The sequence below is a fragment of the Callorhinus ursinus genome, unplaced genomic scaffold, assembly GCF_003265705.2.
Source record: "Callorhinus ursinus isolate GAN/ISIS: 27379988/994484 unplaced genomic scaffold, GSC_fseal_2.0 scaffold49, whole genome shotgun sequence".
Taxonomy (NCBI): domain Eukaryota; kingdom Metazoa; phylum Chordata; class Mammalia; order Carnivora; family Otariidae; genus Callorhinus; species Callorhinus ursinus.
This window is the reverse complement of record NW_027397111.1, coordinates 5,739,714-5,764,436: the sequence shown is the minus strand read 5'-3', so window position 1 is coordinate 5,764,436 and position 24,723 is coordinate 5,739,714. Positions and strand designations below refer to the sequence as shown.

General features: G+C 38.4%; 1 non-coding gene across 1 annotated transcript; it reads left to right on the top strand.

Annotated features, from left to right (window-relative positions):
* The first annotated feature begins 21,242 nt into the window (after nucleotides 1-21,242).
* On the top strand, nucleotides 21,243-21,349 carry LOC112806375 (U6 spliceosomal RNA). The gene has a single exon (XR_003203842.1). It is a non-coding gene; the product is annotated as a U6 spliceosomal RNA (small nuclear RNA).
* The last annotated feature ends 3,374 nt before the right edge of the window (nucleotides 21,350-24,723 follow it).

Sequence of the window (24,723 nt, the reverse complement as noted above, 5' to 3'; positions counted from 1 at the left end):
GAATAAATCCCACTTGGTCACGGTGAGTAATCCTTTGAATGTACTGTTGGATCCTATTGGCTAGTATTTTGGTGAGAATTTTTGCAACCATAATCATCAGGGATGTTGGTGTGTAATTCCCCTTTTTGGTGGGGTCTCTGTCTGATTTTGGGATCAAGGTAATGCTGACATCATAGAAAGAGTTTGGAAGTTTTCCTTCCATTTCTATTTTTTTGAAACAACTTCAGAAGAATAGGTATTAATTCTTCTTTACATGTTTGGAAGAATTCCCCTAAGAAGCCATCCAGCCCTGGACTCTTGTTGGGAGATTTTTGATGACTCTCAATTTCCTTGCTGTTTATGGGTCTGTTCAGGTTTTCTGTTTCTTCCTGGTTCAGTTTTAGTAGTTTATACATCTCTAGGAATGCTTCCATTTCTTACAGATTGTCTAATTTGCTGGCATGTAGTTGCTCATAATGTGTTCTTATAATTGTATTTCTTGGGTGTTGGTTGTGATCTCTCCTCTTTCATTCATGATTTTATTTATTTGGGTCCTTTCTCTTTTCTTTTTGATAGGTCTGGCCAGGGGCTTATTGATCTTATTAATCCTTTCAAAGAACCATCTCCTAGTTTCGTTGACCTGTCCTATTGTTCTTTTGGTTTCTATTTCCTTTATTTCTGCTCTAATCTTTATTAATTCTCTTCTCCTGCTGGGTTTAGGCTTTATTTGCTATTCTTTCTCCAGCTCCTTTAGGTGTAAGGTTAGTTTGTCTATTTGAGACTTTTCTAATTTTTTGAGAGAGACTTGTATTGCTCTGTACTTCCCTCTTAGGATCATCTTTGCTGTATCTGAAAGGTTTTGAACAGTTGTGTTTTCATTTTCACTTGTTTCCGCGAATTTTTTAAAATCTTTAATTTCCTGGTTGACCCATTCATTCTTTAGTAGGATGCTCTTTAGCCCCCATGTATTTGAGCTCTTTCCAAATTTCCTCTTGTGATTGAGTTGCAGTTTGAAAGCACTGTGGTCTGAAAATATGCAGGGAATGATCCCAATTTTTTGGTACCGGTTGAGACCTGATTTGTGACCCAGGATGTGATCTATTCTGGAGAATGTTCCATGTGCACTCGAGAAGAATGTGTATTCTATTGCTTTAGGATGGAATGCTCTATATATATCTGTGAAGTCCATCTGGTCCAGTGTGTCATTCAAAGCCCTTGTTTCCTTGTCGATCTTCTGCTTAGATGATCTGTCCATTGCAGTGAGTGGGGTGTTAAAGTCCCCTACTGTTATTGTATTATTATCAATGAGTTTAATTTTATTATTAATTGATTTATATAATTGGCTGCTCCCATGTTAGGGGCATAAATATTTAAAATTGTTAGATCTTCTTGTTGGATAGACCCTTTAATTATGATATAGTGTCTTTACTCATCTTTTATTACAGTCTTTGGTTTTTTTTTCACTTTTTAAAAAAGATTTATTTATTTTTATTTTAAATTTTTTTTTATTATTTTATGTTAGTCACCATACAGTACATCATTAGTTTTTGATGTAGTGTTCCATGATTCATTGTTTGCATATAGCACCCAGTGCTCCATGCAATACATGCCCTCCTTAATACCCATCACTGGGCTAACCCATCCCCCCACCCCCCTCCCCTCTAAAATTATATAGGTCTGGCCAGGGGCTTATTGATCCTCTTTCCTGGAGTCCATAATCTCTCATGGTTCGTCTTCCCCTCCAATATCCCCCCCTTCAGTCTTTGGTTTAAAATCTAATTTGTCTGAATGTAGTGATCCAAAGGGGCACATGCACTCCAATGTTTATCCAGCAATGTCCACAATAGCCAAACTATGGAAAGAAGATGTGGTATATATATACAATGGAATATTATGCAGCCATCAAAAAATTGAAATCTTGCCATTTGCAATAACGTGGATGGAACTAGAGGGTATTATGCTAAGCAAAATAAGTCAATCACTAGAAAGACAATTATCATATGATCTCATTGATATGTGGAATTTGAGAAACAAGACAGAGGATCATAGGGGAAGGGAGGGAAAAATGAAAAAAGACAAAACCAGAGAGGGAGATAAACCATAAGAGACTCTAAATCTCAGGAAGCAAACTGAGGGTTGCTGGAGTGGAGGGGGGTGAGAGGGATGGGGTGGCTGCGTGATGGACATTGGGGAGGGTATGTGCTATGGTTAGCACTGTGAATTATGTAAGACTGATGAATCACAGACTTGTACCCCTGAAACAAATAATACATTATATGTTAATAAAAAAAATAAAAAATAAAAAGAAGTTCTACTTCAAATAAATAAATTAATTAAATTAAATATAATCTATCTGATATAAGGATTGCTACCCCCAGCTTTCTTCTGATGTCTTTTAGTATGAAAATCATTCTCCTCCCCATCACTTTCAGTCTGGAGATGTCTTTGGGTCTAAAATGAGTCTCTTGCAGACAGCATATCAATGTGTCTTGCTTTTTTATCCAGTCTGATACCCTGTATCTTTGTAATGGGCACATTTAGCCCATTTACATTCAGAGTTAACTATTGAAAGATATGAATTTAGTGCCATTGTATTACCAATGAAGTCACTGTTTCTGTATATTGTCTTTGTTCCTTTCTGTTCTATGTTACTTTTGGGCTCTCTCTTCACTTAAAGGATTCCTTTTAATATTTCTTGCAGGGCTGGTTTAGTGATCACAAATTCTTTTAATTTCTGTTTGTCCTGGAAGCTTTTTATTTCTTCTACTTTATGACAGCCTACCTGGATAAAGTATTCTTGCCTGCATGTTTTTCTCATTTAGCACCCTGATTATATCGTGCCAGCCCTTTCTGGTCTGCCAGGTCCCTGTGGATAGGTCTACTGCAAGTCTCGTGTTTCTACCCTTGTGGGTTACAGACCTCTTGTCCCGAGCTGCTTTCAGGATTTTCTCTTTGTCTCTGAGGTTTGCAAGTTTCACTATTATATGTCGAGTTCTTGACCTATTTTTATTGATTTTGAGAGGGCTTCTTTGTGCCTCCTGGACTTGAATGCCTGTTTCCTTCTCCAGATTAGGGAAGTTCTCCACTATAATTTGCTCCAATATACTTTCTGCCCCCCTCTCTCTCTCTCCTCTTCTTCTGGGATCCCAATTATTCTGATATTGTTTCACTTTATGGTATCACTTATCTCTTGAATTCTCCCCTTGTGATCCAGTAGGTGTTTATCTCCCTTTTTCTTAGTTTCTTTATTCTCCATAATTTTTCTCCATATCACTAATTCTCTCTTCTGCCTCATTTATCCTAGCAGTTAGAGTCTCCTTTTTTTATTGCATCTCATTAATGGCCTTTTTTATTTCAACTTGGTTAGATTTTAGTTCTTTTATTTCTCCAGAAAGGGATTCTCTAGTGTCTTCTATGCTTTTTTCAAGCCCAGCTAGTATCTTCATAATTGTTATTCTGAACCTTAGTTTTGACATCTTACTTACATCCATACTCATTAGTTCCCTGGCAGTCAATACTACCTCTTGTTCTCTTTTTTGAGGTGAGTTTTTCTGTCTTGTCATTCTTGCAGAGTGGTCGCTTTTCTATTCATAGAGTTGCAGCTATTCTTTTCTTAGATCTCCAGTTGAGTTCACAGGTATTCAGTATGATTTGATAGATATCTAGCTGAATTCCTGGAACCAGACAAAACTAAGGTTTCCTGCTCCCCTACCATCTTTGACCTCTTGACTGCTGTTTTTCAGTACTTCATTCCTTTTTGTGGCCAGATAACATTCCACTGTATGGATTTACCACATGTTGTTTATCCACTCATCCACTGATGGACATTTGGGTTATTTCCACCTTTTGGCTATTGCAGGTATGGCTGCTATGAACATGTGTGCACATGTACTTGGTTCCTATGTAGTATTAACAAGTTTATATTTTAGGGTAAATATCTGTTTTCACCATCTTAAGGATTCCATCTGGGGACCCCCACATTTAGGAGCCAACTTCTCTGTCCTCCAAACCAGGAAAAAGTCCAAGCAAGTCAGAAAGATGAAAAATGTTGTAGATTCAGAAAGAGCCAGCCATGACAGGCCTTGGAATGGAGGTGGTTTCCGGTAGTAAATTAGTGAGAGAACAAGAGGACATGACAGGGAAGGAGTAATTACTACTACACATCCTGGGAGTGTCATTTAGTTAAGCAAAATGATGGCAATAGAATTAGCCACATCTTACCTTCTCATTTTTCATTTTTTAATGCCTGAGAGTAGGTTCTGTTATGCTCTCTAACACCTCATGGTGAAGCTCTGGCCAGGCCCCCAGACATAGTCAGGGACAGAGTATCACACAACTCGGCTGACCACTGGCTCCCAGATGCTCTAGGTCTTACTAATTAGCTTCTCTAAACCCTCAGAGAATGGCTTTGTCCCAGCAAAGATGGTGAGCAGGACATCACCCCAAATATGGTGACCCACCCCAACTTGTATTTCCTGGCCACACTGGGCAGCTGGATACAAATTAGGGAAAACAGCTCAGAGAGGGAGTCAAGTGTAATGGTTAGGAGCCCAGACTCTGAAGCCAGAGAGCTGACAGCCTGCAGTTGAACTCTGCCTCCACTTCTTGCTAGCCGTGTGACCCTGTGCAAGTCACAACCACTCTGAGCCTCAGTTTCCCAAAAGTCAACTGGAGATAGTGGAAAATACCAACCTCATCCAGCTGCTATGTAATTTAAAAGAGAGTAGGACACTTTAGTGTAAGAGCTCGATAAATGTTAGTTAGCTAGGGTGGTATTGTAACGAAGAAGAGTTCCAGGACTATATCTCCTGCCAGGCTTATTGCAAGAGCCCCAGTTCCCTTATCCCAGGAAGGCTGGGATATATTTTTTAAGTCTACCAGTCTCCCTGAGACAAACATTTCCCTAACTGCAGTCACACACACACACACAGACCCAACGCCCACCACCTGGCTTTGGCCAATGCCACCAAATCCATGGAACTCTCCCTTCATCAGGGGTCACAGACTGTCTTGGACTTCACCTGGTCCCCTCCAGCATGTGAAATGTAGTCCTCACACATCAAGCAGGACCCAGAGGCCAACATCGGGGAAACCCCTGCAGAGAGATGGGGTAAGGGGTTATCAATTCTTTGGGCTTTTTGTTTTCATTTTAAGGAATATAATTTGCATATTTTTAAAAAATATGGCCATTTAAAGATATTGAGCTAATAATAAGTAATACACAAATATGGCAAAAATAAATATAGAAATAAGTAAACCTGAGAACCATTGGTTCCAGTCTGAAGTGACTTCTGAGCCTGTGACTATGACTTACACAATGACCCCTTGATGTCATTGGATCTCTTTACCTCAATGCCAAGTTCACCAAACAAATTTATACTCACTCTGAGCTATGTGCTATGTTAAGTGCTGAGACACAGAAAAGTGAAGAAGAAATGAACTCTGTCCTCACACCTGGTGGACAAGGCAGGCAGGGGTCTATCAATAGCACAGGGAGGGCACAGCCAGAGGGAATTCCTTTAGATATTTATGTCAGTGGTGCTTCCGGGCTGGGCTTAATGGCCCCCAAAATATCTAGACTCTGAGCTGATGAGACTCCATCAAGGAAGTTGGTCAAAACAGACGCTATGGGGTTAGAGCTTTGCAGCATGCTGGTGTATTGTCAGGGCATTGCAATATGGTGATAGACATGTGATGATACCATGATCAGGACAGTGGGGCTATCAAGTTGTCACATTACAGCCCTTGTGTCATGTCGTGGTGGTGGCGGTGTGCAGTGTGGGGCCTGCTTATATGCTCCCAGTGTGGAGTTGTGTTGGTACCAAGTTCCACTTTGTCATGGTGGGACGTTCTGGCCATGTGCTGTTACAGCTGTGTCACAACAATATTGCCCCAGCTCGCCAGGATGTTCCAAGGCCATGATGACTCTGCTGTGCTCTGGCTGTATGAGCTTGCATTGTGAAGTGGTGGTGAGGTATGTGTGACACCACCTTTCTTGCTAGAAGGGCTCCCATCTGGTTTGAGACCAGAAATTCTTTTCATTTCAGTGTCCAAGACACTATTTGTTCCCCTCACTGGTCCAAACATGCCGCACACATTTCTCCTCAGGCAGGAGAGCATTTAGTGACAGTTACCTGGGAGGCCTAATAACTTTGATCTCAGCTTTGTCTCAGGTGTCTGCCAGGTGCTTTCAAAGCTTGCCACATAAAAGGCAGTTGTTAGTCCAAGCCAGAGGAGGCAGGCAAGGAGCAGAGGCACAGCTCAGTCCCTTAGCCAGAATGAACCTTCTCCTGGGGAGGACTGACTCTGAACTCACCAAGGGCAGCAGTCAGCTGGCCAGCTTCTGCCCCTGTGCTTGGGGACCATGGCCTACCCCACTGGTCCAAAGAGCCTTTCAGGCTGAAGTTTCTCAAGATACCCATGTCCTGCCCCCATTTTGTCAACAAAGGCGTGGAACCATATAAAACTGTGGTTCTGAGATTAAAATATATCTGTTCCAGTAGATGTGAGGCAGAAACCTGCTCATTTCCATATGCCTCACTTCTCTGGGCCGCATAGGATAGAGGAGTCCTGGTAAGACAATACAAGGGATTCTTGTCATTCACAGTAGTTATGTTCTGTCAAATTGTCTCCAATACAGAACCATCGCTCACAGAGGAAATTAGGGTTAGGTTCCTATGAGCCTCTGCTCACAACATTTTCATCAACCAATCAACACATAACTTTGTTTTCTGTGTGTTTCTGTGTAAAGATACTTTTTTAATATATATTATTGATTCATTAACATTGACCTTACAGCCAACACTATAACTCATGCCTGAATGAAGCTTATTTGACACACGCGTTTTCTCTGTAAGGTACATTCCAGCTTTCTTGTGCTTAGGAACAGCAGACAGTATTTTGGCACCACACTAGGGGCATTTTAGACAATGAAATCAACCAATAGAAAGCACAAAAATGCAAGAGAAAATGTGGCACTAAATAGACTGCAGAAAGACTCCTGCCTGCCTCCTCTGAATTGGACTGACACTTGTTTACATTATGAGCACTGGAATAAGAAGGCAGAGCATCATCTTGCCCAACAGCTGGGAATGTGCACATTGAGCAATTCAAATTTGTTGCCATTCTGTACATGTCCACAAATGACCATGAAATCACTATAAGTATTGATGTTGGGGTTACAAATAGATTTTAGCCAGTAGGCAAATTTGCAAATACAGAATCTGCAAATAATGAGAATGGATTGTAACTGGAAGGAACATATATAGAGACTTGCAGGGCACAAGCATTCTAAGCATTTTACATGTATTGACTCATTTAATCCTGCCAGCAACACAATGAAGTGGGTGTTACTATTGTCTCCATTTTATAGCTTGGGGAATGGAGGCAAAAAGGGCCAAGTAACTTGCTGAAGTTCCTACAACCAGGAACTCACAAAGCCAGGATGTGAACCAGGTATTTTGCTCTAGCACCCGCATGCTTAATCCATATTGCCTCTGGGTAACAATCTCCACCAATGACCTTAGTTTCTTAAGAGAATCTATTGAAGTCAAAGAACTGAACCCACTACATTTCCTCAAGCATGGCAGGCTGGCTCATACTTTCTCATCCTGAGCAGTTGAAGCTTTCCTGATGCTTCCAATGAAGTTGGTATCCCATCTGTTATTTGATGACCTCCGCTGAAGCTTCTACTACTGGCCTTGCTATTATTGACCCATCTGTCTTGGCTACTCTGCCTGACTGCGGGGGGGGGGGGGGCTTTCTTCCTACCATTAGACTACTGAGTTGCCATTTTCTTTCAATACTCCATCAACAGTTTTTCTTTTTGTGGGGTTGGAGGGAGTGTTGCTTTGTACCCTGAGGACAAGTCAGTAAAGCTAGGCACATGGTACTACTCCCACGACTCAGGCAAGAGTTCAGGTACCTGCTTGAGAGTGATTTCCTACATGAGAGTGATCCCCTGAACATCTGAGCTCCATTTCCCACTGGTATATATGCACAAATAGGTGGGAGGTGGTATGGTAGAATGGCTATGAGCACTAGCTTTGAGTTTGAAAGATGTGTGACTGTGGAAAAGTAACAAATCTCTCTATGGCTTCATTTTCAACACTGTAAAGTAGGTATGATACTACCTGCCTTATTATAATAGTAATAAAAGTGATTAAGTAAGGATGATAATAGCATCTGCCTTAGAAGGTGGTTCAGAGGCTTAATTGAGAACAATCATGTAAAAATTTTGCACAACACCTGGTACGAAGAAGAGCTCAGTGAGAAGCTTTATATTATTCTTCTCATTTTTGTTTCACAAGTATTAATTTTAGTGTTCTGGGCTTACCACCATCAATTCTAAAGGTCTTTTGTAGTTTCACATGAGAGTCTTAACACTTTCAAAATCAAAAGGACTCTTGGTGGTTTGTACCAATTGCTTAAGCTCTTAAAATGGACATAAAATTGGATGTCTTCACCCCCCACCACCACCACCATAAAATTTCCAGAAACACTGATGGGATTCTAGGAAGGTGGTAGATGTAATTTTTTATCTTTTTGAATCAGCCTACAGAGAGACTAACATGGCAAAACCAAACTCCTGCAGACAATATCTACAGCAATACAAGGAATCTATACCACTCCGCAATATGAGGAATTGAGGAACGACCATGAATGCCACCAACACCATGTAGCATCACCAAGTGTGCAGAGGGAAGCAAAGGAAGGACAAAGGAATTTCTGTTGAACTTGAGATTCAGAGAACCCAAAATTGCCAACAGATACTCCCAACAGAAGGGAAACACAATCTGGGGAAAACAGCCTTAACTGGCAGAGGCCTTACATGCTTTAGTTTCTAAGCACAAGATCAGAGAACACTGGAACCGTTTGGGTGCTATGAGCTCTTAGAACTAACAAGAGCTCCCTTCCAAAACAAAGGCCTACACTGAGTAGAAAATACTGAGAATAGAATCTAATTTATGTAGGACAAGGTATTAGGGGAGAAAGAAAGAAATGTTCCTGACAAAAATGAGGAGGGTAACTGAGTCTGCAGATATTAGAATAAATAAAAGCCATATATTTGAACACTTTGTAATAATAACAGAATAGTGAACTGAACTCTAGAGTTTTGAAACTAGGAAAATGATCCTGGCCCACGCTCCCTTCCAAAGTGAATAGGAGAACTCAGGCCCTTCAAGCACTAACAACAAAAAATAATTGTGTTTGAATCCCACACAAAGTTATTTCAAGAAAAAAAAGAGAATAATGAGCAAAATGTCCCCATAGACAATAAATAAGCCAGAAATAAAGACTAAAAATGCAGAGAAGAAAACAAAGAAAACCCCAGGCACCAGATGGCTGCCTGGGTGAATTCTATCAAAACATTTAAAAGATATAATGCCAATCTTACAAAAACTTTTTTAGAAACTAGAGGAGGAGGGAACACTCCCAAACTAATTTTATGAAACTAGAATAACCTTGGTGCTAAAATCTTATGAAGATACTAGACACACAGATCAATATCCCCCATAAATATACATATAAAACCCTTGAAAATACTCCAAGATACAACAATATATAAAAAGGATAATGACTGACTAAGATTTATCTCAGGAATGCAAGGTTGGCTTAACTTTAAAAAAGGAATCAATGTAACCATATTAAGAAGAAAAAAAAGGAGAAAACTCATGTGATCATTTCAGTAAACACAGAAAAACCCTTTCACAAAATTCAATACATATTCATGATTTAAAAAAAAAAGTCTCTTGGGGCGCCTGGGTGGCTCAGTTGTTAAGCGTCTGCCTTCGGCTCAGGTCATGATCCCAGGGTCCTGGGATCGAGCCCCGCATTGGGCTCCCTGCTCAGCAGGGAGCCTGCTTCTCCCTCTCCCACTCCCCTTGTTTGTGCTCCCACTCTCGCTGTCTCTCTCTCTGTCAAATAAATAAATAAAAAACCAAAAAAAGAAAAAGAAAAAGAAAAAAAGTCTCTTAGCAAACTAGGATTGGAACAGGAATTCCTCAATCTCTGTGTTAGTATGGATTTTCTAAGAAGCAGACACCAAGATAGGATTAGACATGCAAGAAATTTACTAGAGGAGGGCGCCTGGGTGGCTCAGATGGTTAAGCGTCTGCCTTCGGCTCAGGTCATGATCCCAGGGTCCTGGGATCGAGTCCCGCATCAGGCTCCCTGCTCCTTGGGAGCCTGCTTCTCCCTCTGTCTCTCTCTTTCTCTCTCTCTCTCTCATGAATAAAGGCCATGTGAAGACACAGCGTAGAGGTAGCCATCTGCCAGCCAAGGAGAAAAATCAGCTGACACCTTGATCTTGGACTTCCAGGCTCCAGAACGGTATGAATATAAATTTCTGCTGTTTAAGCCCCCAGTGTATGGTATTTTGTTGTGGCAGCCCTACCAAACTAACACAAATCCCCCCATAATCCCAGAAGGCTTTTTTACAGAAATGGACAAGCTGATTCTAAAATTTAAATGGAAAGGCAAATGGTCTGGAATAGCCACAACAATCTTGTTAAGTCTTTTTAAAAAGATTCAACTTACGTTGGACTTACAATGCCTGATTTCAAATTTTGCTATAAAGTTACAGTAATCAAGGCAGTTGGGGTAAGCATAGACAGATGTCTAGAGAAAATGGAAATAGACACACACATATATAGTTAATTTATTTTTCACAAAGGTGTTAAGGCAGTTCAATGGGGAAAGAAAAGCCTTCTCAATGAGTCAAACAACTGGATATCCATGTTAAAAAAAGCAAAATAAAAAACCTCAGACCATATACAAGGATTAATTCAAGATATGGAAGTGCTAAAACAATAAAACTAGAAGAAATCATGGGAGAATATCCTTACAACTTTGGAACAGGGAAAAAGTTTCTAGAGAGAACACAAAACACGCTGAGTATAAAAGAAAAAAATGACATATTTGGCTTCATCAAAATTAACAATATCTGCTTATCAAAAGACACAGTGAAGGGGGGGGAAAAGGCAAGTCACAGACTGAAAGAAAATGTTTGCAAAACATATACCTGACAAAGAAGTTGTATCAGAACTACAAATCAATAATAGAAAGACAATTCAATTAAAAAGGGCAAATGCTTCAAAAAGAACTTTACCAAAGAAGATATATAAATGGCTAATAAGCATATAAAAAGGGCACCTGGGTGGCTCAGTCGGTTGGGTGTCTGCCTTTGGCTTGGGTCATGGTCCCAGGGTCATGGGATTGAGTCCTACCTCAGGCTCCCTGCTCAGCAAGGAGCCTGCTTCTCCCTCTGCCACTCCCCTTGTTTGTGCTCTCTCTCTCTCTCTCTCCACATCAAATAAGTAAATAAAATCTTAAAAAAAAATAAGCACATCAAAAGCTACTCAACATCATTAGTCATCAGAGAAATTAAAATTAAAACCATAATGAAATAACACTGCACACCCACTAGAATGGCTAAATTTAAGACCAGTAATACCAATTGTCAATGAGGATATAGGGCAACTGGAACATTCATGCATTGTTGATGGATTATTAATAGTACAACACTTTTGAAAAATAATTGCTTGTTTCTTTTTTTAAAATTTAGCTTCATTATTTTTTTAATTTTCTATTGAGATATAATTGACTTATAACATTATATTTGTATACAGCATAATTTGATATGTATAGATAGTGAAATGATCACCACAATAAGTCTAGTTAATATGTTACCACACATTGTTGCAAATTTGTTTTCTTATGGTAAGAACTTTTAAGATCTACTCTCTTAGCCACTTTCAAATATACAGTATGGTATTAATTACAGTGATCATGCTGTAAGTTACATCCCTGTGACTTACTCTGTAACTGAAAATTTGTACCTTGACCATCTTCACCCATTTCACCCCCTTAAACCAGCCCCCAGCCAATCTGTTCTCTGTATCTATGAATTTGTTATTTTTTTTTAAGATTTCACATATAAGTGAGATTATATGGTATTTATCTTTCTCTGTTTGACTTATTCTACTTAGCATAATGCCCTCAAGTTGTCACAAATTACAAGATTTCAGGATGCCTGGGTGGCTCAGTCGTTAAGCGTCTGCCTTCGGCTCAGGTCATGATCCCAGGGTCCTGGGATCGAGCCCCACATCAGGCTCCCTGCTCAGCGGGAAGCCTGCTTCTCCCTCTCCCATTCCCCCTGCTTGTGTTCCCTCTCTCGCTGTCACTCTGTCAAATAAATAAATAAAATCTTAAAAAAAAAAAACAAATGACAAGATTTCCTTCTTTTTAAGGCTGAATAATATTCCACTGGGGTGTGTGTGTGTGACATTTTCTTTATCCATTCATCTACTGATGGATACTTAGGTTGCTTCTTGGCTATTGTAAATAATGCTGCAATGAATATTGTGGTGGCAGGTATTTTTTGAATTAGTGTTTTCATTTCCTTCAGAAATATAACAAGTGGAATTGCCTATTTCTTATCAAGTTTAGCCACATCTACCTTATAAGCCAACTGTTCCATGTTTAGGTATTCATCCAAATAAAATGAAAACATGTCTCCAAAAAGACTTGTGCAAAATATTTATAACAGCTTTATTCTTTTTTTATTTTATTTTTTAATCCACGTATAATTAGCATATAGTGTTATATTAGTTTCAGATGTACAAAATAATTATTCAACAATTACTCAGCGCTCATCATGATAAGTGTACTCTTAATCACCTTCACCTATTTCACCCATCCCCCACCCAGCTCCCCTCCAGCAACTACCAGTTTGTTCTCTATACTTAAGAGTCTGGTTTTTTGTTTGTCTCTTTTTTTCTTCATTTGTTTTGTTTTTTAAATTCCATGTATGAGTGAAATCATATGGTATTTGTCTTTCTCTCACTGACTTATTTCACTTAGCATAATACCCTCTAGATTGTCCATCCATGTTGTTTTGAATGGCAAGACTTCATTCTTTTTTATAGCTGAGTAATATTAATATATATACCTTATGTATATATATGTTAATATATATGTGTGTATATATATATGCCACGCCTTCTTTATCCATTCATCTATGAATGGACATTTGAGTTGCTTCCATATCTGGGCTACTGTAACTGCTATAAACATAGGGGTGCATATATCTTTTTGAATTAGTGTCTTTGTTTTCTTTTTTTTTTAAGATTTTATTTATTTATTTGACAGAGAGAGAGATAGCGAGAGAGGGAACACAAGCAGGGGGAGTGGTAGAGGGAGAAGCAGGCTTCCCACCGAGCAGGGAGCCTGATGTGGGGCTCGATCCCAGGACCCCAGGATCATGACCTCAGCCGAAGGCAGTCGCTTAACCAACTGAGCCACCCAGGAGCCCAGTGTTTTTGGTTTTTGTTTTTTGTTTTTTTGAGAAAATACCCAGTAGTAGAATTACTGGATCACATGGTAATTCTATTTTTAATTTTTTGAGAAACCTCCATACTGCTTCCCACAGTGGCTGCACCAGTTTGCATTCCCACCAACAGTGCACAAGGGTTCCTTTTTCTTCATGTCCTCACCAACACTTACTTCTTCCGTTTTTGATTTTAGCCATTCTGACAGGTGTGAAGTGATATCTCATTGTGGTTTGGATTTGCATTTCCCTGATGATGAGTGATTTTGAGCATCTTTTTATGTGTCTGTTGGCCTTCTGTATGTCTTTGGAGAAATGTCTGTTCATGTGTCCTGACCATTTTTAATTAGATTAAAATTGGATTTTTTTTATGTTGAGTTGTATAAGCTCTTTATGTATTTTAAATATTAACCCCTTACCAGATATATCATTTGCAAATATCTTCTCCCATTCAGTCTGTTGCTTTCTGTTTTGTTGATGGTTTCCTTCACTGTGCATAAGCTTTTTTTTGTTTAAAGATTTTATTTATTTGACAGAGAGAGACACAGTGAGAGAGGGAACCCAAGCAGGGGGAGAGGGAGAGGGAGAAGCAGGGAGCCCGATGCTGGGCTCACTCCCAGGACCCCAGGACCATGACCTGAGCTGAAGGCAGATGTTAACGACTGAGCCACCCAGGAGCCCCATGTGCAAAAGCTTTTATTTTGGTGTTGCCCCAATAGTTTAATTTTGTATAGCAGTTTTTTCTTTATAGCCCCAAAATGGAATAAACCAAATTTGACAACAGATGCATAAACTGTAGTATATCTAATATAGAATACCACTCATAAATTAAAAAGAATATATTACTGATACACTCAAGAACATGTATGAATCTTAAAACACATATTAAGTGCAAGAAGCCAGATACAAAATAGCATATACTGTATAATCCCATTTCTATTATATTTGAGAATGGGCAAAATTAAACTATGGTGATAGATATTAGAACACTGTTACCTCTAGGGTGCAGTAGGAAGTTGTCTGGAAAGGAGGAAGAAGAAACTTTCTAGAATAATAGAACTGTTTTCTATCTTGATTAGTGTTTTGTTGTTGAGGTGTATAAATTTGTCAAAATCATCAAACGGTGCCCACAATGAATTTCACAATAAGTTAACTATACCTTGAAAAAAAATTGAGTTAAAAACAGAAAAAATAGAGCCAATAAATACATCCAAAAGTTAATTATTTGAAAAAAAAAGAACATAATAAAAAACCTGTTAGCTGTTGCAATTGAGAAAAAAATGGGGGGGGGACTTTAAATACATAAAATTAGAAATGACAATGAGGAAATAACCATCAGACTGAGCACTTCTTAAAATGATATGAGTCTACTTTGCAAATAAATTTGGAAAAGTAGATGCAGTGGATAATTTTCTAGCAAATACAACATGTCAAAATCAATCTCAGTGGAGACAGAAAGTCTAAACACATAAAATACCACAGAAGAAATAGAGGAAGTAGAAAAACAGCTTTCCCATAAAAATGTCCCAGGCCCGGACTGTTTCTCAGAGATATTCTATTTTTAAAAATTATTGTATGAAGTGAAATGATTGCATCAACAAAAGAAAACTGTAGACCAATCTAACTTATAAATATCAATAATTAGCAAATAGAATCCAACAGCACATTCAAACATGCATCCTGACTGAGTAGATTCAATATTCTAAAAATCCATTAATATGATCTGTCATATTAACAGAGCTAAGAATTACATAAGTATGTATCTAGAAAAGCCGAAATATTACAAGACTAGAAAACTACTACAAACAAAAGAATTTAGTGAAGTAGGTTATAAAATCAACATACAAAAATCAAGTCTTCCTATAAAGAAAACAAAAATCAGTTTATATTGGAAGAGAAAATCACCTTTGTGAAAATTAAATAAAATTAAACACCAAACAATGAATCATGGAACACTACATCAAAACTAATGTTGTACTGTATGGTGACTAACATAACATAATAAAATAAAAAAATTAAACGACCCGGAATAAATTTATCAAGAAATGTCCAAAACCTACAGGAAGAGTAACTATGGAGTAATTAAAAAACACAAAAATAACCTTGCTTAAATGAAAAGATATACCATATTCTTGGACAGGAAAACTCAGTATCAGAAATTTTAAGTCTCCCTAAGTTCATAAAATGTAATATAGTTCATAAGTTTAATATAATTCAACAAAAATATGAGTAAGTTTCTTTCTGGAGCTAGACAATTTTTTTTTTATAAAATTCATTTGGAAGAACAGATAAGCAAGAATAGCCAAGGGGGAAAAACCTGAGAAAGAGAGAGAGAGAGAAATGAGAAAGGGATAGCATTGTCAGATATTAAAACATACTATAATGTCTCTAATTAAAAGTGTGGCAGTGTAACATGCATGGCCCAGTGGAACAAATAGAAAATCCAGAAATAGAACTGCATTTGGAAATTTAGTATAAAGGCAGAATCTCAAGTTAGTGGAGAAAATGATGGCTTTTTGATCAAAGGCATCAGGCTAACTCAATAGCCATAGATAAAAGGATAAAACTGTATTAATTCCCCCAAACTGTGTACCAAGATAAATTTCAAGTGGATTAGGAAATTAACTGTATTTTTTAAAAGACTTTATTTATTCATTTGACAGAGAGAGACACAGCAAGAGAGGGAACACAAGCAGGGGGAGTGGGAGAGGGAAAAGCAGGCTCCCCGCTGAGCAGGGAGCCCAATGTGGGGCTCAATACCAGGAGCGGGGCTCAATCCCAGGACCCTGAGATCATGACCTGAGCCAAAGGCAGTCGCCTAACGACTGAGCCACCCAGGTGCCCCAGATTAGGAAACTAAATGTATTAAATGAATCCATACAAGTATAGAAAAAACAAATTTGAATTATTCTATAATCCAAGAGTGAGGGGAACTTTCCTACCTGATTCAGTATCTAGAAGTCATAAGGGAAAAAATTAATGAATTTGTTACATAAAACAAGGAAAAAAATTTTTTTACTAACATAGCATAAAAACACCATAAGGAAAGTAAAGAGAAACTGGGGGAAGTTTTTCAACTTTATCGTAGATAAAAGGTTAATATTTACAATATATAAAGAGCCTTAAAAAGGAAAGAATGAAAGACTAATAATGGTATACAGGGAGAAAGAAGCTAGGAAGATGTACAGACAATTCACAGAAAACTAAATATGCCCCTTATCTACATGAAAAGATCTTGATTATACACACAATAAGAAAAAGGCAAATTAAAAATACACTAGTGTATTGATTTCTGCATCAGGATAAAAAGCTTTTGCACAGCAAAGGAAACAATCAACAACAACCTATGGAATGGGAGAAGATATTCACAAATGACCTATTGATTAAAGGGCTAGTATCCAAAGTCTATAAAGAACTTATCAAACTCAACACCCGAAAAACAAAAAATCCTGTCAAGAAATGGGCAGAAGACAGGAACAGACATTTCTCCAAAGAAGACATATAAATGGCCAAAAGACACATGAAAAATGCTCAACATCACTCATCATCAGGGAAATACAAATCAAAACCACAATGATATACCACCTCATACCCATCAGAATGGCTAAAATTAACAACTCAGGAAACAACAGATGTTGGCAAGGATGCACAGAAGGGGAAACCTTTACACTGTTGGTGGGAATGCAAGCTGGTGCAGCCACTCTGGAAAACAGTATGGAGTTTCCTCAAAAAGTTAAACATAGAATAGAACTACTTTATGACCCAGAAGTGCAATTCTACGTATTTATCCAAAGGATACAAACATAGTGATTTGAAGGGGCACCTGCACCCCAATGTTTATAGTAGCAATGTCCACAATAGCCAAAATATGGAAAGAGCCCAGATGTCCATAGACAGATAAATGGATAAAAATGTGGTATATATATATATATACAATGGAGTATTACTCAGCCATCAGGAAAAATGAAAACTTGCCATTTGCAACAATGTGGATGGAACTAGAGGGTATTAGGCTAAGCAAAATAAGTCAGTCAGAGAAAGACAAATACCATATGATTTCACTTGGATTTGGAATTTCAGAAACAAAACAATGAACATAGGAGAAGGGAAGGAAAAATAAAATAATACAAAAACAGAGGGGGAGGCAAACCATAAGAGACTCTTAACGAGAAGAGGATTGCTGGAGGGGAGATGCGTAGGGGGATAGGGTAATTGGGTGATGAGCATTAAGGAAGGCACTTGATGTAATGAGCACTGGGTGTTATATGCAACTGATGAATCACTAAATTCTATCCCTGAAACTAATAATACACTATATGTTAACTAAATTGAATTTAAATAAAAATAAAAAATACACCAGTGTACCTCTTCTCACCTATCAGAGTGGTAAAAATCCAAAATATCAACATGTACTCTTTTGACCAGGCTTTGGGAAAACAGGAACTCTCATCATTGCTGGAAGTAATGCAAAAAGGTACAAATCCTACAGAGAGGAATTTAGCGATATTTAGCAAAATGGCATATGCACTCTGATCCTTTGACCCGGGAAGACTACTTCTAGGTATCTGTCCTAAAAAACACTGACAGAAACTCAAAAACATGAACACTTGTCTTGTAATAGCAAAAAACCTAACCTAATGTCCATCAACAGGAATAGACTGGATAAATTATGTACATTCAAATAGTGAAGTACTATGCAATTATGGAAAGGAATGCAGGCTATTATATATATTACTATGGCATGATTTTCCAGACTACAGTTCTGTATACAAACACACATACGCACACATGTATGTAAGATTCAGGTATGGTTTTAACTATGTAGAAAATTACAGAAGGATAAACCATAAAGTAAATAAAATTGTTGGCTACAGGGAAAGGGGAAAAAAAGGAGGAGAGTTTGGGATAGAAGCTGGACTTCTCTGAATAATACCTTGGTTTTTTTTTTATTTTTTACATTACTTTTTATCAAAGCATAGCTGACAAATAATGTTATATTAGTTTCAGGTAAACACCATAGTGAATTGACAATTCTATATATTATGCACTGCTCACCACAAGTGCAGTTTTTTCAGATTTGACCCAAGAAGCCTACTTCTAGGAAAATGAGCGATGAAAATATTTTAGATGATTATAAATAGTGTCAAATCAGAATGAAAAAAAACAATGCCTAAAATAAGAACAAAATAAAATAAATAGGCCTATGAGGCAGAGGTATATTATTTTAAATGGTTTCAAAATACAACAATTCAGCTGTATGTCTCTAGTAAGATAGATCTAAGAACTGCAATAATAATAATAATAATAACTATTTTCACTAATCATATTTTGGTATTATTTTTCCAAAATCTATGCAATAGGATAAAGCAACTAAGCAATTACACTACTGTCATTAAGAGCCAAGATTTTTTCCCATAAGAGGAAAAGATTCAAAATACTGAGGGTTGCGGGATGGGGTGGCTGGGTGATAGACATTGGGGAGGGTATGTGCTATGGTGAGCGCTGTGAATTGTGCAAGACTGTTGAATCACAGACCTGTACCTCTGAAACAAATAATACATTATATGTTAAAAAAAAAAAGAAGAAGATAATAGGAAGGGAAAAATGAAGGGGAGGAATCGGAGGGGGAGACGAACCATGAGAGACGATGGACTCTGAGAAACAAACTGAGGGTTCTAGAGGGGAGGGGGGTGGGGGGATGGGTTAACCTGGTGATGGGTATTAAAGAGGGCACATACTGCATGGAGCACTGGGTGTTATACACAAACAATGAATCATGGAACACTACATCAAAAACTAATGATGTAATGTTTGGTGATTAACATAACATAATAAAGAAAAAAATTTTTTAATTTAAAAATAAAAAAAAATACTGAGAGTTGCAAAAGGGAGGTGGGTGGGGGATGGGGTAACTGGATGATGGGCATTAGAGAGGGCATGTGATATGATGAGCACTGGGTGTTATATTCAACTAATGTATCATTGAACATTAAATCAAAAACTAAGGATGTACTATACCTGGGCTAATTGAATTTAAATTAAAAAAATTATTAGGCAAAAAAAATAAAAATTAAAAAATAAAAGAAATAGAACTGAAGAGTTAAGCAAAGCCCTGTAATCTTAAATTTGGACTGAAAGTATCAGTATAAACTTATAATATATTTTCTCTTTAAGAGAGATTTCCATTTCCAATCTTGGATACCTTTTTTTTCCAGAAGATGATGACTGGGGTCATGGCCATGTCAGAACTCAGGAAGCAATTTAGAGGTTCTCACCTGCCAGAGATGAGAAAATCTGAGCACAAAGAGAAAAACAACTGCAGTGGATTGAAACACATGGAATATGTTAAAATTCATGAGTTCCTTCCTAATGATACCATAAAACAAAAAACCTCATTGGTCACCTCTGGAGGATATAAGGGAACCAACCCACTATTCTGAATGCAGGTAAGTATAGGGAAAGAAACATTTAACCTGTTTTTCCTGACTAAACTATATCATAAGTTAACTAAATGGGTGATGAGAAAACAATTCTCTCTACAGAAATAGTCCAAGTAATAAATGGGGAAGGAATAATCGAATTAGAATGCCACCATTTTGCAAATCCCCAAATGAAATCATGAATCTGGACGATGATTATTAATGGCTGTTACATCACAAAAAGAGACAACCAGTCATATGTGCTGGCCGATAGAAGTGCATGACAATACTTATAATGTAGTCTTGCAAAGAAAGAAACAAATCTGAATTAGACCAACAAGTCACTAGATCTAGCTGCCACGTTATGGGAAATATAGGGGACAAAGGAGCAAGGTAAATGATACCAGAGGGATGCAGTCCTATCTAGAAAATAGGAAATGACCTGATCTCTTCAACAAATGAATTATAAAGTAGTAAAAAAAAAAAAAAAAAGGGCAGGGGAATCTATAAATTGAGGACACAAAGAGAAATAGCAATTTCTTGCAACGCGTGAATCTTATTTAGATCCTAATTCAACTGGAAAAAAATAGGAGACAATTGTTGAAATGTGAACACTGGATATTTGATGATATTAAGAACTTACTAATTTTTTTCAATGCAATAATGATGTTAAGATTGTACTTTTTAAAAAGCTCAACATTTAGAAAAGCATACACAAATATTTACAGATGACATTATTTAGGGGATGTGTGTTAAATACTCTGATGCGGGAGGGGTACAGATGAAATGAAAGTGGCTGTGAGTTTATTTTATGTGTGGGTAATAGGGACATGAGAGTTCATTATACTATTCTGTCTAATTTTGTGAATTTTTGAATTTGTTATAAAAACTGTTTAATGCAAGAAATTCATAAACTGGCTAATCACTATTTGTGTGAGGTAGGCCTTTTGAAAGTAGAGAACTGAGCAGGAAAACCCATTAAACTCACTCAAAATGTATCTATTCTTTTTGTCACTTTAGGCAGCCACATTTTGCTGGGGCTAGATTAGCTGTTTAACAAATGCTCCACGTGGAGTATGGTATGCCAACAAAATTCCCCATCTGGAGAGGCTACCAAAGCTTGACACTGCCCCATGGCCCCAGGCCACCTTTCCAGACTAAACCACCTTTTCCTAAAAGCTGGCCTAAGGCCTTCTGCCAGCCCACAGGCATGAGGCGGGCACACTGCTGGTCCAATAACATACCTCCGACCCTCTGGTAACTCAGTGTCTCTCCCACCATGAAGTTCCCTCTGACCTGTCTTGTCTGAAGAGCTGCTCCTTCTCTAGGTTTTAATCATTACTTTTTCACCAAAAATTCCCTGCCTGTGTTGCCTACGTTGTCTTTGTTTCTTGAGGCCTGTTTCTATCAAAATCGTATTTGCATGCACCCGTATACACACACACACAGATACACACACACATACACACCCCCCACAGCCTGTAAGTCATAGTCTCTTACAAGAATAGGCACCAGTGATGGCTTCAGCAACACATATACTAAAATTGGAATGTTACAGAGAAGATTATCATGGCCCCTGCACAAGGATGACATGCAAATTCATGAAGCATTCCATATTTAAAATTGAAAACAAGAAGAAGAGGCACCTTATACCTATTATCTGCTGTGGCAGTAGCCCTAGAATGACCTCAGGGTCATTCAAACACTCACAATGACCCTGAGAGGAGCTATTATTATCCTATTTAACAGATGAGGAAGTGGAGGTAGAAGCTTAACCCAAACCACACAGCTTGTAAATAGCAGAGCTGGGACTTAAATCTGCTTGCAAAGCATGTTTATTTAACCATAAATTGCCTGAATTGCCTTCTTTAGCAGCAAAGTGGCTATTCAATCAGTGCTTGCTGAGAGGTACATGAATCTAACTGAGAAATTCAGGCATCCTGCTCATGTCTTCCCTTTCACATCTTCTTTATGTCCCAATGTCAGGCATCCCCTCTGTTCCCTGGAGTGGAGGGGCTGAAGGATGCTTTCCACTGGGCCTGGAAGAATACAAACACATCTGGAAGGAGGCCGCTGCTGAGCAAACCACGCTCCCCCCCCAGAATGTGGACAGGATGAGGTGTCTATAAATAATGTTAAGAGTGTGAAGAGATTCTCTCCCCTGGGCTCCCTTTGCAAAAGGTTGATGGTAATTGATGAGGCTACAGGGACATGCCAATCCTTCTGCTCTTAGAACCAGGTGTGGTTATTTACAGAAATGTCACTTTCCCAGCCCTCCCTTCCCATCTCTGCCAGAGGCTTGGAGATCAGCAAATATCAATTTACTGCTGCCCCAGGGCACATGGCAATAAGCCACCTATATGCCCCACTGTCTACAAACCAGGCTCAGGCTCCTGTTCTGGCTGAGAGTTGCTTCCTCTTTGGAAATTTGGAGAGAAAGAAAGATCACAGATTTGCTCCCTTTCCAGGCAGAGGGAGGTCAAGTGAACCATATCACAAACCACCAAGTCAATAAAATCTGGAGTTCCCACACTGCCCCGCTCAGAGTGGGAGAAATAAGTAGACCACTGGACCAGAAGTCAGAAGTGTGGATACCGACCCCAACGAGGCCGTCCGTTAGCAACTGATGCCTGAATTCCAGTTTCATATCTGTAAAATGGAGGCTAGTCCTCTGTCATATGTCAGACACAAAAGGTTTTTGAAAAGAATAAATTCAGTAATGGAGTTAAATGACCTGCAGTGTATGAGAGATCATCATTATTATAGTCCTTATAATGAAGGACTCTGTTAGAGAAGTGTCCATGATAGGTTTTGGAAAATACCTTGTAACTGCCCGCACTCCCATGGTCTTGCTGGTCAGTAGCATGAGCAAAGTGGAAGTGTAGCATATAAATTTAATTTCTCAGGGCATCCGAAGTATAGGTGAAGATCATTCTGTTACAACAAGGTTTACACCAAAAAAAAAAAAAATCAATTTCACAACTAAATAAAAACACTTTAGGGAATAAGAGGGCAGAGCTACATCTCAAGATTACCCAGGCTGGCTTAAAGTTCTACTCAGAATTACCAGATCTCAACCAATAATGGATGGAAAATTGTCATACTCCTTCCTTGCTGAGGGTGATACTGAAAGACCACACTAGAGGCTCCCCACTGCCAACATATCCAGGGTAACCAGCACAGAGAGGCCAGAGGGAATGACAGACTAATGAGCAACAGGACACCTCAACCTGATGTTCCAGCTTCTTTTGGGGACTCCTCCCCAGTGCCTTTGCCAACAGTGCTCTCGGGCAGTAGCTCACACGGATAACCTCTCCCAGCCCTACAAAGTGGGAAACTTGACCTGTAAACAACAAAGCGTGGATTTGAATCCAGGTCCATCTGCTTTCTAAGAACCACAACCTCCTCCCAGTCTATAACTAGTTCACTTTGTAGGTGAGTCCAGTTAGAGCCAACGGGAACTACATCTTATTCCCTTCTATCAGACATCACCTTTAGCCATCTGGTCCTTTTGTGTTTCCATGATGTGGGCTTATACTCGGAAAGGAAAACCCTAGAGCTGCCCCCATCTAAAAAGGATATCAGGTTGGACTGACCACAGTTGTTTGCTTCTTGGTCAGGAGGGGAGCATTTTTCCTTTCCTCAGAAATTCCAAGCCCAAGAAACAATCGATTAAAAATATGTATAAAAAAGCTGTTTTATTTCTCTCCTTAGGAAGAGATGTTTTAGAAAAAGTTCTGCCTGTCTGATTTGGCGTTAGGAAGAAGAAGTATAAATAATAATTTTTATAAGCCATGATAACAGTTAACATTCATGAGTATTTTTTTATTTAAGCGTCAAAATTCATGCTGAGTGATTTACATGGATTGTCTCAAATGATTAAATAGTCTGCACAAGACTCTTTATCCCTATTTCCAGATGAGGGATGGAAGCTCAAAGTAATTTACCCAGATCACACTGTTGAGAGGCAGCTTCAATTCAGTGCCTAGATCTTCTGGGGTAAAGCCCCACACTGGTTACATAGGCTCCAGGCCTTGTTCTATAGAGCCTATTAAATATCCTTTTTTTTTAAAAGATTTTATTTATTTATTTGACAGAGAGAGACATAGCAAGAGAGGGAACACAAGCAGGGGGAGTGGGAGAGGGAGAAGCAGGCTTCCCCGTGGAGCAGGGAGCCCAATGTGAGGCTCAATCCCAGGACCCCGGGATCATTACCTGAGCCAAAGGCAGATGCTTAACGACTGAGCCACCCAGGCGCCCCTTAAAAATCCTTTTTAAAAATCCTTTCCTTGTATAAACTAAATATGGTATATCCATACAATGGTATATTATACAGCCATTAAAAGGAATGAAGTACTGACAATGTGCTACAACATGGATGAAACTTGAAGATGTTATGCTAAGTGAAGTAAGCCAGACACAAAAGGACAAATATTGTGTAATTCCACTTATATGAAATATCAAGAATAGGCAAATTCATAGAGACAGAAAGTAGGATTCAGGTTACCTCTGGAAACCTAAAGGGAGAATGGGGAAGGGGGAGAACAGAAAGTTATTATTAATGAGTAGTGATGGTTGCACAAGATTGTGAATGTAGTTTATGCCACTGAATTGCACATGTTAAAATAGTTAAAATTCCAGTGATGAGCACTGGGTGTTATACTGAACTGATGAATCATTGAACATTATATCAAAAACCAATGATGTACTATACCTTGGCTAATTGAATTTAAATTTTAAAAATGTCAAAAAAGTAGTTAAAATTCCAATTTAAAAAGTTTTATACCATATCTTCCTTATCTATTTGCCTATCAATGGACACTTAGGTTGCCTCCATATCTTGGCTATTGTAAATAATGCTACAATAAACATAGGGGTGCAGATAGCTTTTCAAATTAGTGTTTCATTTTCTTGGGGTAAATATCCAATAGTAGAATTATTGTATCATATGGTATTTCTATTTAATTTTTTTGAGGAGCCTCCATATTGTTTTCC